At 41.2% G+C, this 8,544-nt stretch overlaps 1 long non-coding RNA gene across 1 annotated transcript in view; it reads left to right on the top strand.

Annotated features, from left to right (window-relative positions):
• LOC148888827 (uncharacterized) overlaps nucleotides 1-4,227 on the top strand; it is a 28,922-nt gene extending 24,695 nt beyond the window's left edge. Inside the window, exon 5 of the long non-coding RNA XR_016117254.1 lies at nucleotides 3,411-4,227. This is a non-coding gene — a long non-coding RNA (uncharacterized LOC148888827). The remainder of the gene's footprint in view (nucleotides 1-3,410) is intronic.
• The last annotated feature ends 4,317 nt before the right edge of the window (nucleotides 4,228-8,544 follow it).

Below are 8,544 nucleotides of genomic sequence, written 5' to 3'. Positions count from 1 at the left end.
TATAGATTATTGTTCTATGACAAATAATCAGGAAATAATTGTAATTTTCGAAATATGAGGGGATTTTCTGCGTGTAATGACAGTTAAAACAATGAAAATCTGTGAGCGAGTTCTTTATTACACTTTAAACTATCATAACTTTCTTAATTTCTGGCAGATCCCAACGAGTAAGTTACCATTGGAAAGCTTTTGAAATTCTAAACAATAACAGACAACACCAGAAAATATTGAAAATAAAAATGAGCAAATATCAACGATCGAATGCAGGCAGATTTTCGTCAGAAATCCAAAATGGCTGTCACTGAATACTAGCAAAGAAAATTGCGAGCTCTAGAAATATATATGCTAATGCTTCTTTCTGCTTGAAACTTGGCAGTTATGGAGAAAAATATATATTGCACCACTTCTATGAGTTGTAAAAATACAACTTACTCGCCTTTATAAACAGTTGTGTTGGCAAAAAGAGCGTAAATTTCAATAAATTCCCCCCCCCCCCCCCCCCCATTTCTCGTTGTCATATTGGGAAATTTGAAGAACCAACATGGAGGGAAACGTGTAATATGGAAGCATAAACTGCATCGCTTGGAAAATCCCACGAAAAAGATTACGTACTCCCCACGAATGCAATGATATACGACTGCGAGTACAGAATACGCTCGTTTCACTGGACAGAAACAATCGCGGTGGAATATAACTCACTGTAACGTACAAACTACATTCAACTAAAATCAATAAACGGCTTGTCTGTGAGAAGTGAGTGCATTAACCATAAGACTTTAACACCCCCACCCCCTTCCATCCCCTCCCACCGTGCACATTATGGACTGTGGGAAATATTTCCACAAGTAACACTTTCTTCGGGTGTCAACGTGTCACGTCCAATCGGTTTTGGGTTTTACCCCCCCTCCCAAGGTGTTATTTAAATACATATGTCACAGAACGTCTCCTGTGGGAGCCACTTCCCACGAGGTGTGGGGATTCACGCCGCAAGCCCACCGCCCCCCTCATCTCTAACAATGAGAGTCGATGATGGCCTGTTAGCACTTCATCATCGAGTACTAAGTGAAGCTTTTTACCTTGCAGTCGGTCATTCATTAGGGTCAATGGCGTTCCGAATTGTCCATTGGAGAGTTGACCAAAAAACAACAAAAAAATCGCTGGGACAATTTTGTGTATTGGACTGAATCCAGTCCATGTTTTCAAAGTAGTTTAACATGTGGAGGGAAGGAACTTTAAACCCTTCAAGTTAACTCGTTCTCGTTTCGTAGAAAACTACGATATACTGTACTGCAATGCAGTGTTTTGCAACCTTTTTTTGAACCAGGGCACGTTTTTTTTTTTTACATCAGATTTGTTTTGCGTTACACCGCTAACTATCTCGCAGGAACGAGGCAATCAGTGACGTGTTGCCACACGGACGAATATTAAATTACCCTCCCAGTCTTTCAGCACGGACGCCGGACAATGACATAATATTGGGAGAAAATGAGTCAGAAATATTTGTAAAATGTAACATTTTTAAAAAGGGGCATTGGATAGTTTCTCACGGCACAGTGGTTGAAAATCACTGTTGTAATGTGTTATTTTTTGTTGAAAAAACAACAACAACCAAAATGGCAAACTCTGAAGTACATTACATATTTTTCTCGGCAACAGTAGTGCTATCAAAATAACACGTGATTTAGTCATATACGTATCTAACCATATTTATGAATTTGGGGTTGTGTTCAGCAAGGAGTTATCGATCTGTCTGTCTGGCTAGCTAGCTACCTAATTAGCTAGGAGGCTAGCTAGCTACTGTATTTATCTATTTATCGATCTACCAATCTATTGATTGATCTATCGATCGATCTATCAATCGATCTTGATAGATCGATCGATCTATTGACCCACCCATCTATCTAATCCATCTGTCTTCCAGTCTGTGTATTTCTTTCCTAATGAATGATTCATTCCTTCTTCGCAACATTGAGCACCAACAAGAGATTTCCACTCGGAAATGCGTGCGTGTCCATTGAAAGCCCGTTATTTGACGCGCGTGCGTGAGGAAGCTGGCGGTGGTCACACATCCTCCGTAATGGTGCGTCGTGGTTCCATGGGATGGATACACACTCTCAATCACGGCGCTGTGTATTTGCCACCGTCTGACAGGCGCTCGCAGAGCCATTAATACGAATTGTTTAACGATATCACCGCACGACCACCACCGCCGCCATTGACAAGTCACTCCCCCCCCCCCCCACAAAACTTCTCTGCCTGACAACGCAGCGCCCACTTGGGACCGCATGCTGTTTGGTGCTCGGTTTGGGAGGCGTGAATATTAAAGGCAGGGAGTCCTAATCGCCTAGCAGATGTGCGAACACCCCCCCCAAGCCCCCCATCGCACCACTTGCCCCCCTAGCCACTGCGCTCAAGCTAGCCTCCACTCGCAAAATACTAGTCACATCGATTGATAACACTGTCCATGGGTCGTTCGCGAACGAGCCGGTTCTTATAGTCGGATCTCTGAAGTGAACGAAGAGAGTCGCCTCCTAACAAGGAGCCGGAAATCGGAGCCGACTCGCCCCCTCTGATTTTCAGCCATTTTTAATTTTAGATGACAAAGGATTCATAAAATATACTTATGATCTCAACCCAAACTATGCTAATTCCAAGCAGGAAATAGCCCAATTGTTGGGCTATAAAAGGCTTCTGATTCTAATTTTGATTCTGAAAACACTTTCTCACTTTCTCAAAGAATCATCGCAATCATATAATATATGACAAAGAACGTGCTGGAGTCCAAGAATGATTCAAAAAAGTAACCACAAGGAAAGTGAAAGTTAGTGGATGCTTTCTGTGCACACATATAAATAAAAATATTGACATAGTGTATTTCTTACACGAGTAATTCGTTTTTTTTTTACATAATTTTACATGATTTTTGGTAGTGAATTAATTTAAGCAAAAAAAAAAAAAAAAAAAGAAAAAAAGAGAAAAGCCATTCGGGAGCCAAAAGAGCCGTTTCTATTTAGTGAGACGAGCCAAAAGAACCAGCTCTCTGAAAGGAGATGGACTTCCCATCACTACTGTGCATTACGGTAGTCTACCGCCGGCGAGCGGCGTAGGCTAGCTACAAAATAAAAGCGATTTTAATAAGTGCATGCACTGCTGAGGTTTAAATTTAAATAAACAAATATAAAATAAGCGGTTTGTTTGTATTATCGGTAATCCAGGAAATAAATAGAAGTCTCAAACAGTGCCAAGAAGCGTTCTCTTAGTTTTTACACGCTTTCATTTTGAAGGTGGCATTTTGAATGACTTTACGACTCAGGTTTGGATCAAATCGCCTCATTATGTCGACTCACCCGGTTAATTGTTTTTAAAATTCGAGATGAAAGCCATTAAAATCAATGCTTTCCCCACAACAGGAGCGGCAGATGTCAATTTTAACCACATCATTGATGTGGCAGGGAACAAAATGACGCAGCACAAGAACAAGAGACTCACGTCGTCTTGCAGCCACTGTTATGCATGCATGACGTCAATAATGATGTTAATAAGAAAGCGCACCGATCACTTGTCAAGCTAATTTTTGCACTCTTTCTTCGGCGGAAAGAAGCCAAAGGACTTTTCCTCTCAATATGCACAATGAAGACGTCATGCAGACTCCATGTTTATTCATATAGATGCCATCGATTTTAGAGACAGTCTCAAATATGACGTCAGAAAAAATGAACGTTTGTATATTTGAAAACGTGGCTAACCTCCTATCACTGTTTTTGTTCTAATTGTGTTCAAATATAGTTTTAAACTGTGATTATTTGTTTGGAAATTGGGGTAAATGTATATATATATATTTCAGATACAGTGATACCTTGGCTCACGAACTTAATTGGTTCCCAGACTGTGTAAGGCAAAAAATGTGTATCCCAAAAATGAATTTCCCATAGGAAACCATTAAAATGAGAATAATCCGTTCCCAGGTCCCCATAAAACAATTTTCTACTAAATAAATATTAAAACTACACAAAATAGACCTTATTGTATGTATAATAAATGTTCTATGGTATTATAATGAAAGAAATAAACTGTACTGTATAATAAAGTGGTTGTATTGACCTTTGTGATGGTCGTCGATGGCTTGATGGAATGGAGTGGCCGCTTTCATCAGCATTAAACACTTGATGAGGAACCTAGCCTTCTTCTTTCACCATCTTGAGCAACGATCCCTTGTAGGTGCTTTCTCTGCCATAATTTTACCTTGTTCCTCATTAATTGTGTTCTATTTAGCTTGGTTGATAGCTTTTTGCATCAAGTGTACAGATGGCTTGTGCTGGTTGTTTGTGGAGCCTGATTGAGGGGATATTTTAACCTTGCAGTCTACACTCTGCCTTTAAACTATCAAAGTTGAAACTCTCTCACTGTCGTCTGCCTGTCTCTTTAATATTTAAACCACCCCCCCTCACTGCTGCGTTCTTGACCAATCACGTGGCTTTAACCGAAGACTGGGGGCGGGGAATAGAGGACAAAAACAGTCGGCTGCCATTTTGTTGTTAGAAGAACGGGCTCGTTCACGAACGACACGTCACTCGTTGAACGAAAAAAGTTCGTATGCCAAGGTAAAACTTTCATAAATGTAACGTTCGTAAACCGAAAAGTTTGTAAGCCAAGGGGTTTGTAAACCGAGGTATCACTGTATATAGCAATCTTATTGATTAAAAACTAACGAAAATAAAATGTATACTAATTTACCAAATAAAAGGCATAATAAACTTATACCGGCCCCAACATTAAGTATGGCCGCCTTAAAACACATGCACAGTGCGTCAGGTTGGTCTCATTTGCGTTCACCCGAGTGAAATTGCTTCCACACACACTTTGAGGCACATTTCCGAAATTCACTTCACCAAAATTGGTCACCGCACACGCACACGCACATTTTAGTAAACTAAGCATGAAACGTCAACACGGAGTCATTCTGATGAATGGCACTCGAGGCGACAGTCTAATAAGAGCCATTTTGACTCAGCGGCCATTATCCAGTCAAGTGGTGTGTGTGTGTGTGTGAGAATGTGTGTGTACAAAATTGACGATTGGCCAAAATCAACTCTTATTATTATTTTTCAGCACCGTTTGATTCAAACCAAACGTTTGTTCATCATCTTGTAACGCTGACATTGAATTTGAATTGGAAACAAAAAACACAGACGCTATCACTTCTGGGCTGAGTGAACGCTGGCGTGTGTGGCTGCCACTGCTCACCCACAGAAAAAGTGATCCTGTGACTGTAAAGTGACCTTGAGAGTTTTGAAAGGCGCTTCGAAATGAAATGCATTATTATTATTATTATTATTATTATTATTATTATTATTATTATTATTATTATTATTATAAGACACTTATAATATAATCTTATACTCCCTGGGGCTTTTTACTATCTTTGTCACTGCTTTATTTTTCCTGTATATGATTGCTGTCCATGTCAAGTGCTTTGTTACAGCCTCAAGCGTTGTTAAAACGCTATCAAAATCAATATGTATTGTATTGCATTGCATTTCATTGCATTCCATGTATTGTATTGTATTGTAAAAATGTACTTTTCTAGGAAGGTTAAACACCTAAAAGGACGATTTTGATACAAGAACAACCCCAACTGTCTTTTTGTGTGTTTTGGAGTCCTGATGGCTCGAATTGATACGGAAGGACTTCTTGAATGGATTGCAAACATGTATGCTTTCCTCTTCAGAACTATTTGAATCATATTCATCACTGGATGAGTAACAACAAAGCATCTTTTCCGAATCTGAAGCCATTGTTTTGATTTTGTAGCAAGGCAAGACGTCCTGGCCTGACTTCACGAACTGGGGGCGGGACCTTTTGAAACTGGCCACTTCCGGTTTCACATTGAAGTACTTTTTAGACACTTGAAGTCATTCTTATTGGTGTTTTGAATTTGACTAAAAATATCATCCTGTGTGTTTTGGCTATTTTAGATGCTATAAAAGGTTTTTTTTTATGTCAGTTAGGAAACAAACAAAAAAATGGTGTCGGTGTCCTTTAAATGCCTTTTTCCTTTCAGGGAGTCTTGCCTTAAAAACTGCTGGGAAATCCTCCCTCAGATCATTTCTTTTGACCGACACCTGCTGTCTTGACTTCATGCATGCTGTTTTTTCTTTCACCCTTCGCCCCCCTTCACTGTTCGCTTGTGTTCCGCGCTCCCTTTTGAAGTTTACAGGAGTCCTGCGGCTTCCAAAGGGGTCAAGAAAGGCCAAGCTACTGTCTGATCGAATGGCAGAGCGTGGGATAAACGTGTGCTACCACCTGTCCTTTGCTACTCCGAGTTGACGCCGCCGGCGTCACTGTACTTCCACCTTTCTTTCTCACCCCTGGATTGCTTACACGAGATTTCTGTCTGTTTACATACCGGCAATGTAGAAACGGCGTGGCGAAATCACACACTTGTGGTAGTAGAAGTGTTTGAAATAACGTCTGCCCGGAGGCCCGGGGCGTACAACTTTGACGTCGCAAAAGCTACAAGCCGAGTGGACTCTTCTTTCTAAACGCTTTTTAAAACTTTCAAGTACACTTTACAGTCACGGTATAGTCCCAAGCACGAAACAGGGCTATACCGTGACTGTAAAGTCTACTTGAAAGGTGCTTAGAAAGAGCAGTCCACGTAGCTTTTAGCAGACAACGCAACGCAAACATTGCATTGTGCACCATGACGACAAACGACAACTGGAACAAAATCTTTGTGGTAGGTACTTCCTTAATAAAAAAAAAAAATCCTTTATACTTCGCAACAATGTTTTTTTTTTTTTTTGTTTTTTGCAATCAGTCGTCTTATTGTGTTTCAAGTTGTGAAAAATGGGAAAAGCAAAAGGCAACTTTTCAGAGTTGTCTGCCCTGGTGTCCGCTAACTTTTTGTCATGAGTTTCCGACACTGGGTAGTAGACCTCAGTCCCTAATTGTACAGCGATGCGTTGCGAGTGGAAGGACCTCTACTATCTGACAACCGTCTCAAAAAGACAAATTAGGACATTAAAATCCCACTCTTTGATGACGCTTCACATACATTAAGGAGTCTTTCGAGAGCAGGTCCAGAGGAGTTGGGGGGGGGGGTATTTGATTGAGGGAAAGAACTGAGTCCTGTGGAGAGAGTCAATTATAGCTCTGGGGGTCACACAGAGAATGGAAGGAGGCATCCGAAAGTCCTTCAAGATGGAACATTTGCCTTTCAAATAGCGCCCGTAGATCAAACCTTCTGAGGATTTGTTGGTCTGTCAGTGGGGGTCTTCATTGTAGCTTTGGATTGCCTTCTTCTGACTCCGTTTCCTGTCCTGTGTGTCCTACAGAGTTATCTGGAGCAAGATGATTCAGAATCAGTCTACAAAGCAAAGTTTGATCCTGACGACTCCTCAAACGTCTGTCTAACTTCTCGTATTGACTGATGGACCTGATTGAATCCACAGGACCCTTTATAGTCCCTGTGAGTCCTTGCTGTGGAAATCATTGAGAAGAAGGGAGGAAGCCAACGGTAATCGTAGCCAACCCTGACCGAGGTCCAGAGTTGACAACTCTCCTGAAAGATTAAAACAGGTAAGCAGAGTGACGAGGTATTACAGGGTTATGGTAGCTCAGAGCAGCACCTTCAAAGTTAACAAACAGCCCGATGGTTTTGAGTTGAGGTGAGCTAGTCTTGGCCCATCATCAACGGTAACAAAAAAATGACAAGCCCTGTCTTTCAAGCAATCGGCATTCTTGACCATTGACTGGCTTCCTATACATTTGAAAGTTCTATTTGATATTCGCTGACACAAGTTCCCAGCAGACAAATCAACCCATTTCCAACGGAGCTTTGTCGCCATCTTCTGCATTTTCCGGGACGCTACATTGGAGTCCAGACGGCTCGAATTGATACGGAAGGACTTCTTTAATCAATGGCAAACATTTATGCTTTCCTCTTCAGAACTATTTGAATCATATTCATAACTGGATGAGTCACAAGAAAGCATCTTCTCCCAATCTGAAGCCATTGTTTTGATTCTCCAGTAAGGCAAGATGTCCTGGCGTGACGTCACGAACAAGGGGGCGGGACCTTCTGAAAGCCGCCATTTCCGACATCATTTTGAAGTCGTTTTGGACTACTTCAAAACACTACTTTGGAACACTGTAAGTTATTTTTATCGGTGTTTTGCATTTGACTAAAAATATCATCCTGCGTGTTTTGGCTATTTTAGATGCTACAAAACGTTTTTCTGATGTCAGTTAGGAAACAAAAAAGTGGTGTCGGTTGTCCTTCAAATGGCCTTGCTCATCCTGCCATCTCCGAGCTCAATCCACCTCTATTTTGAAAGAGATGTTTTGTCACTTTATAATACTGTCTATCAACTCGGCGTGTGGCCTCGTTCGCACCACCATTTGGTTTATGACAACACCCCTGGTGACCACCACCCTGTTATTAACTGCTCCCATCCACTTTGTCGTTTGCCTTTTGTGCCGAAAATGAGTTTTACACACACACACACACACACACACACACACACACACACACACACACAC

Source organism: Hippocampus bargibanti, linkage group LG14 (genome assembly GCF_051943395.1).
Source record: "Hippocampus bargibanti isolate YZ-2025 linkage group LG14, ASM5194339v1, whole genome shotgun sequence".
NCBI classification, from domain to species: Eukaryota; Metazoa; Chordata; class Actinopteri; order Syngnathiformes; family Syngnathidae; genus Hippocampus; species Hippocampus bargibanti.
This window is presented reverse-complemented; position numbering and strand designations above follow the sequence as displayed.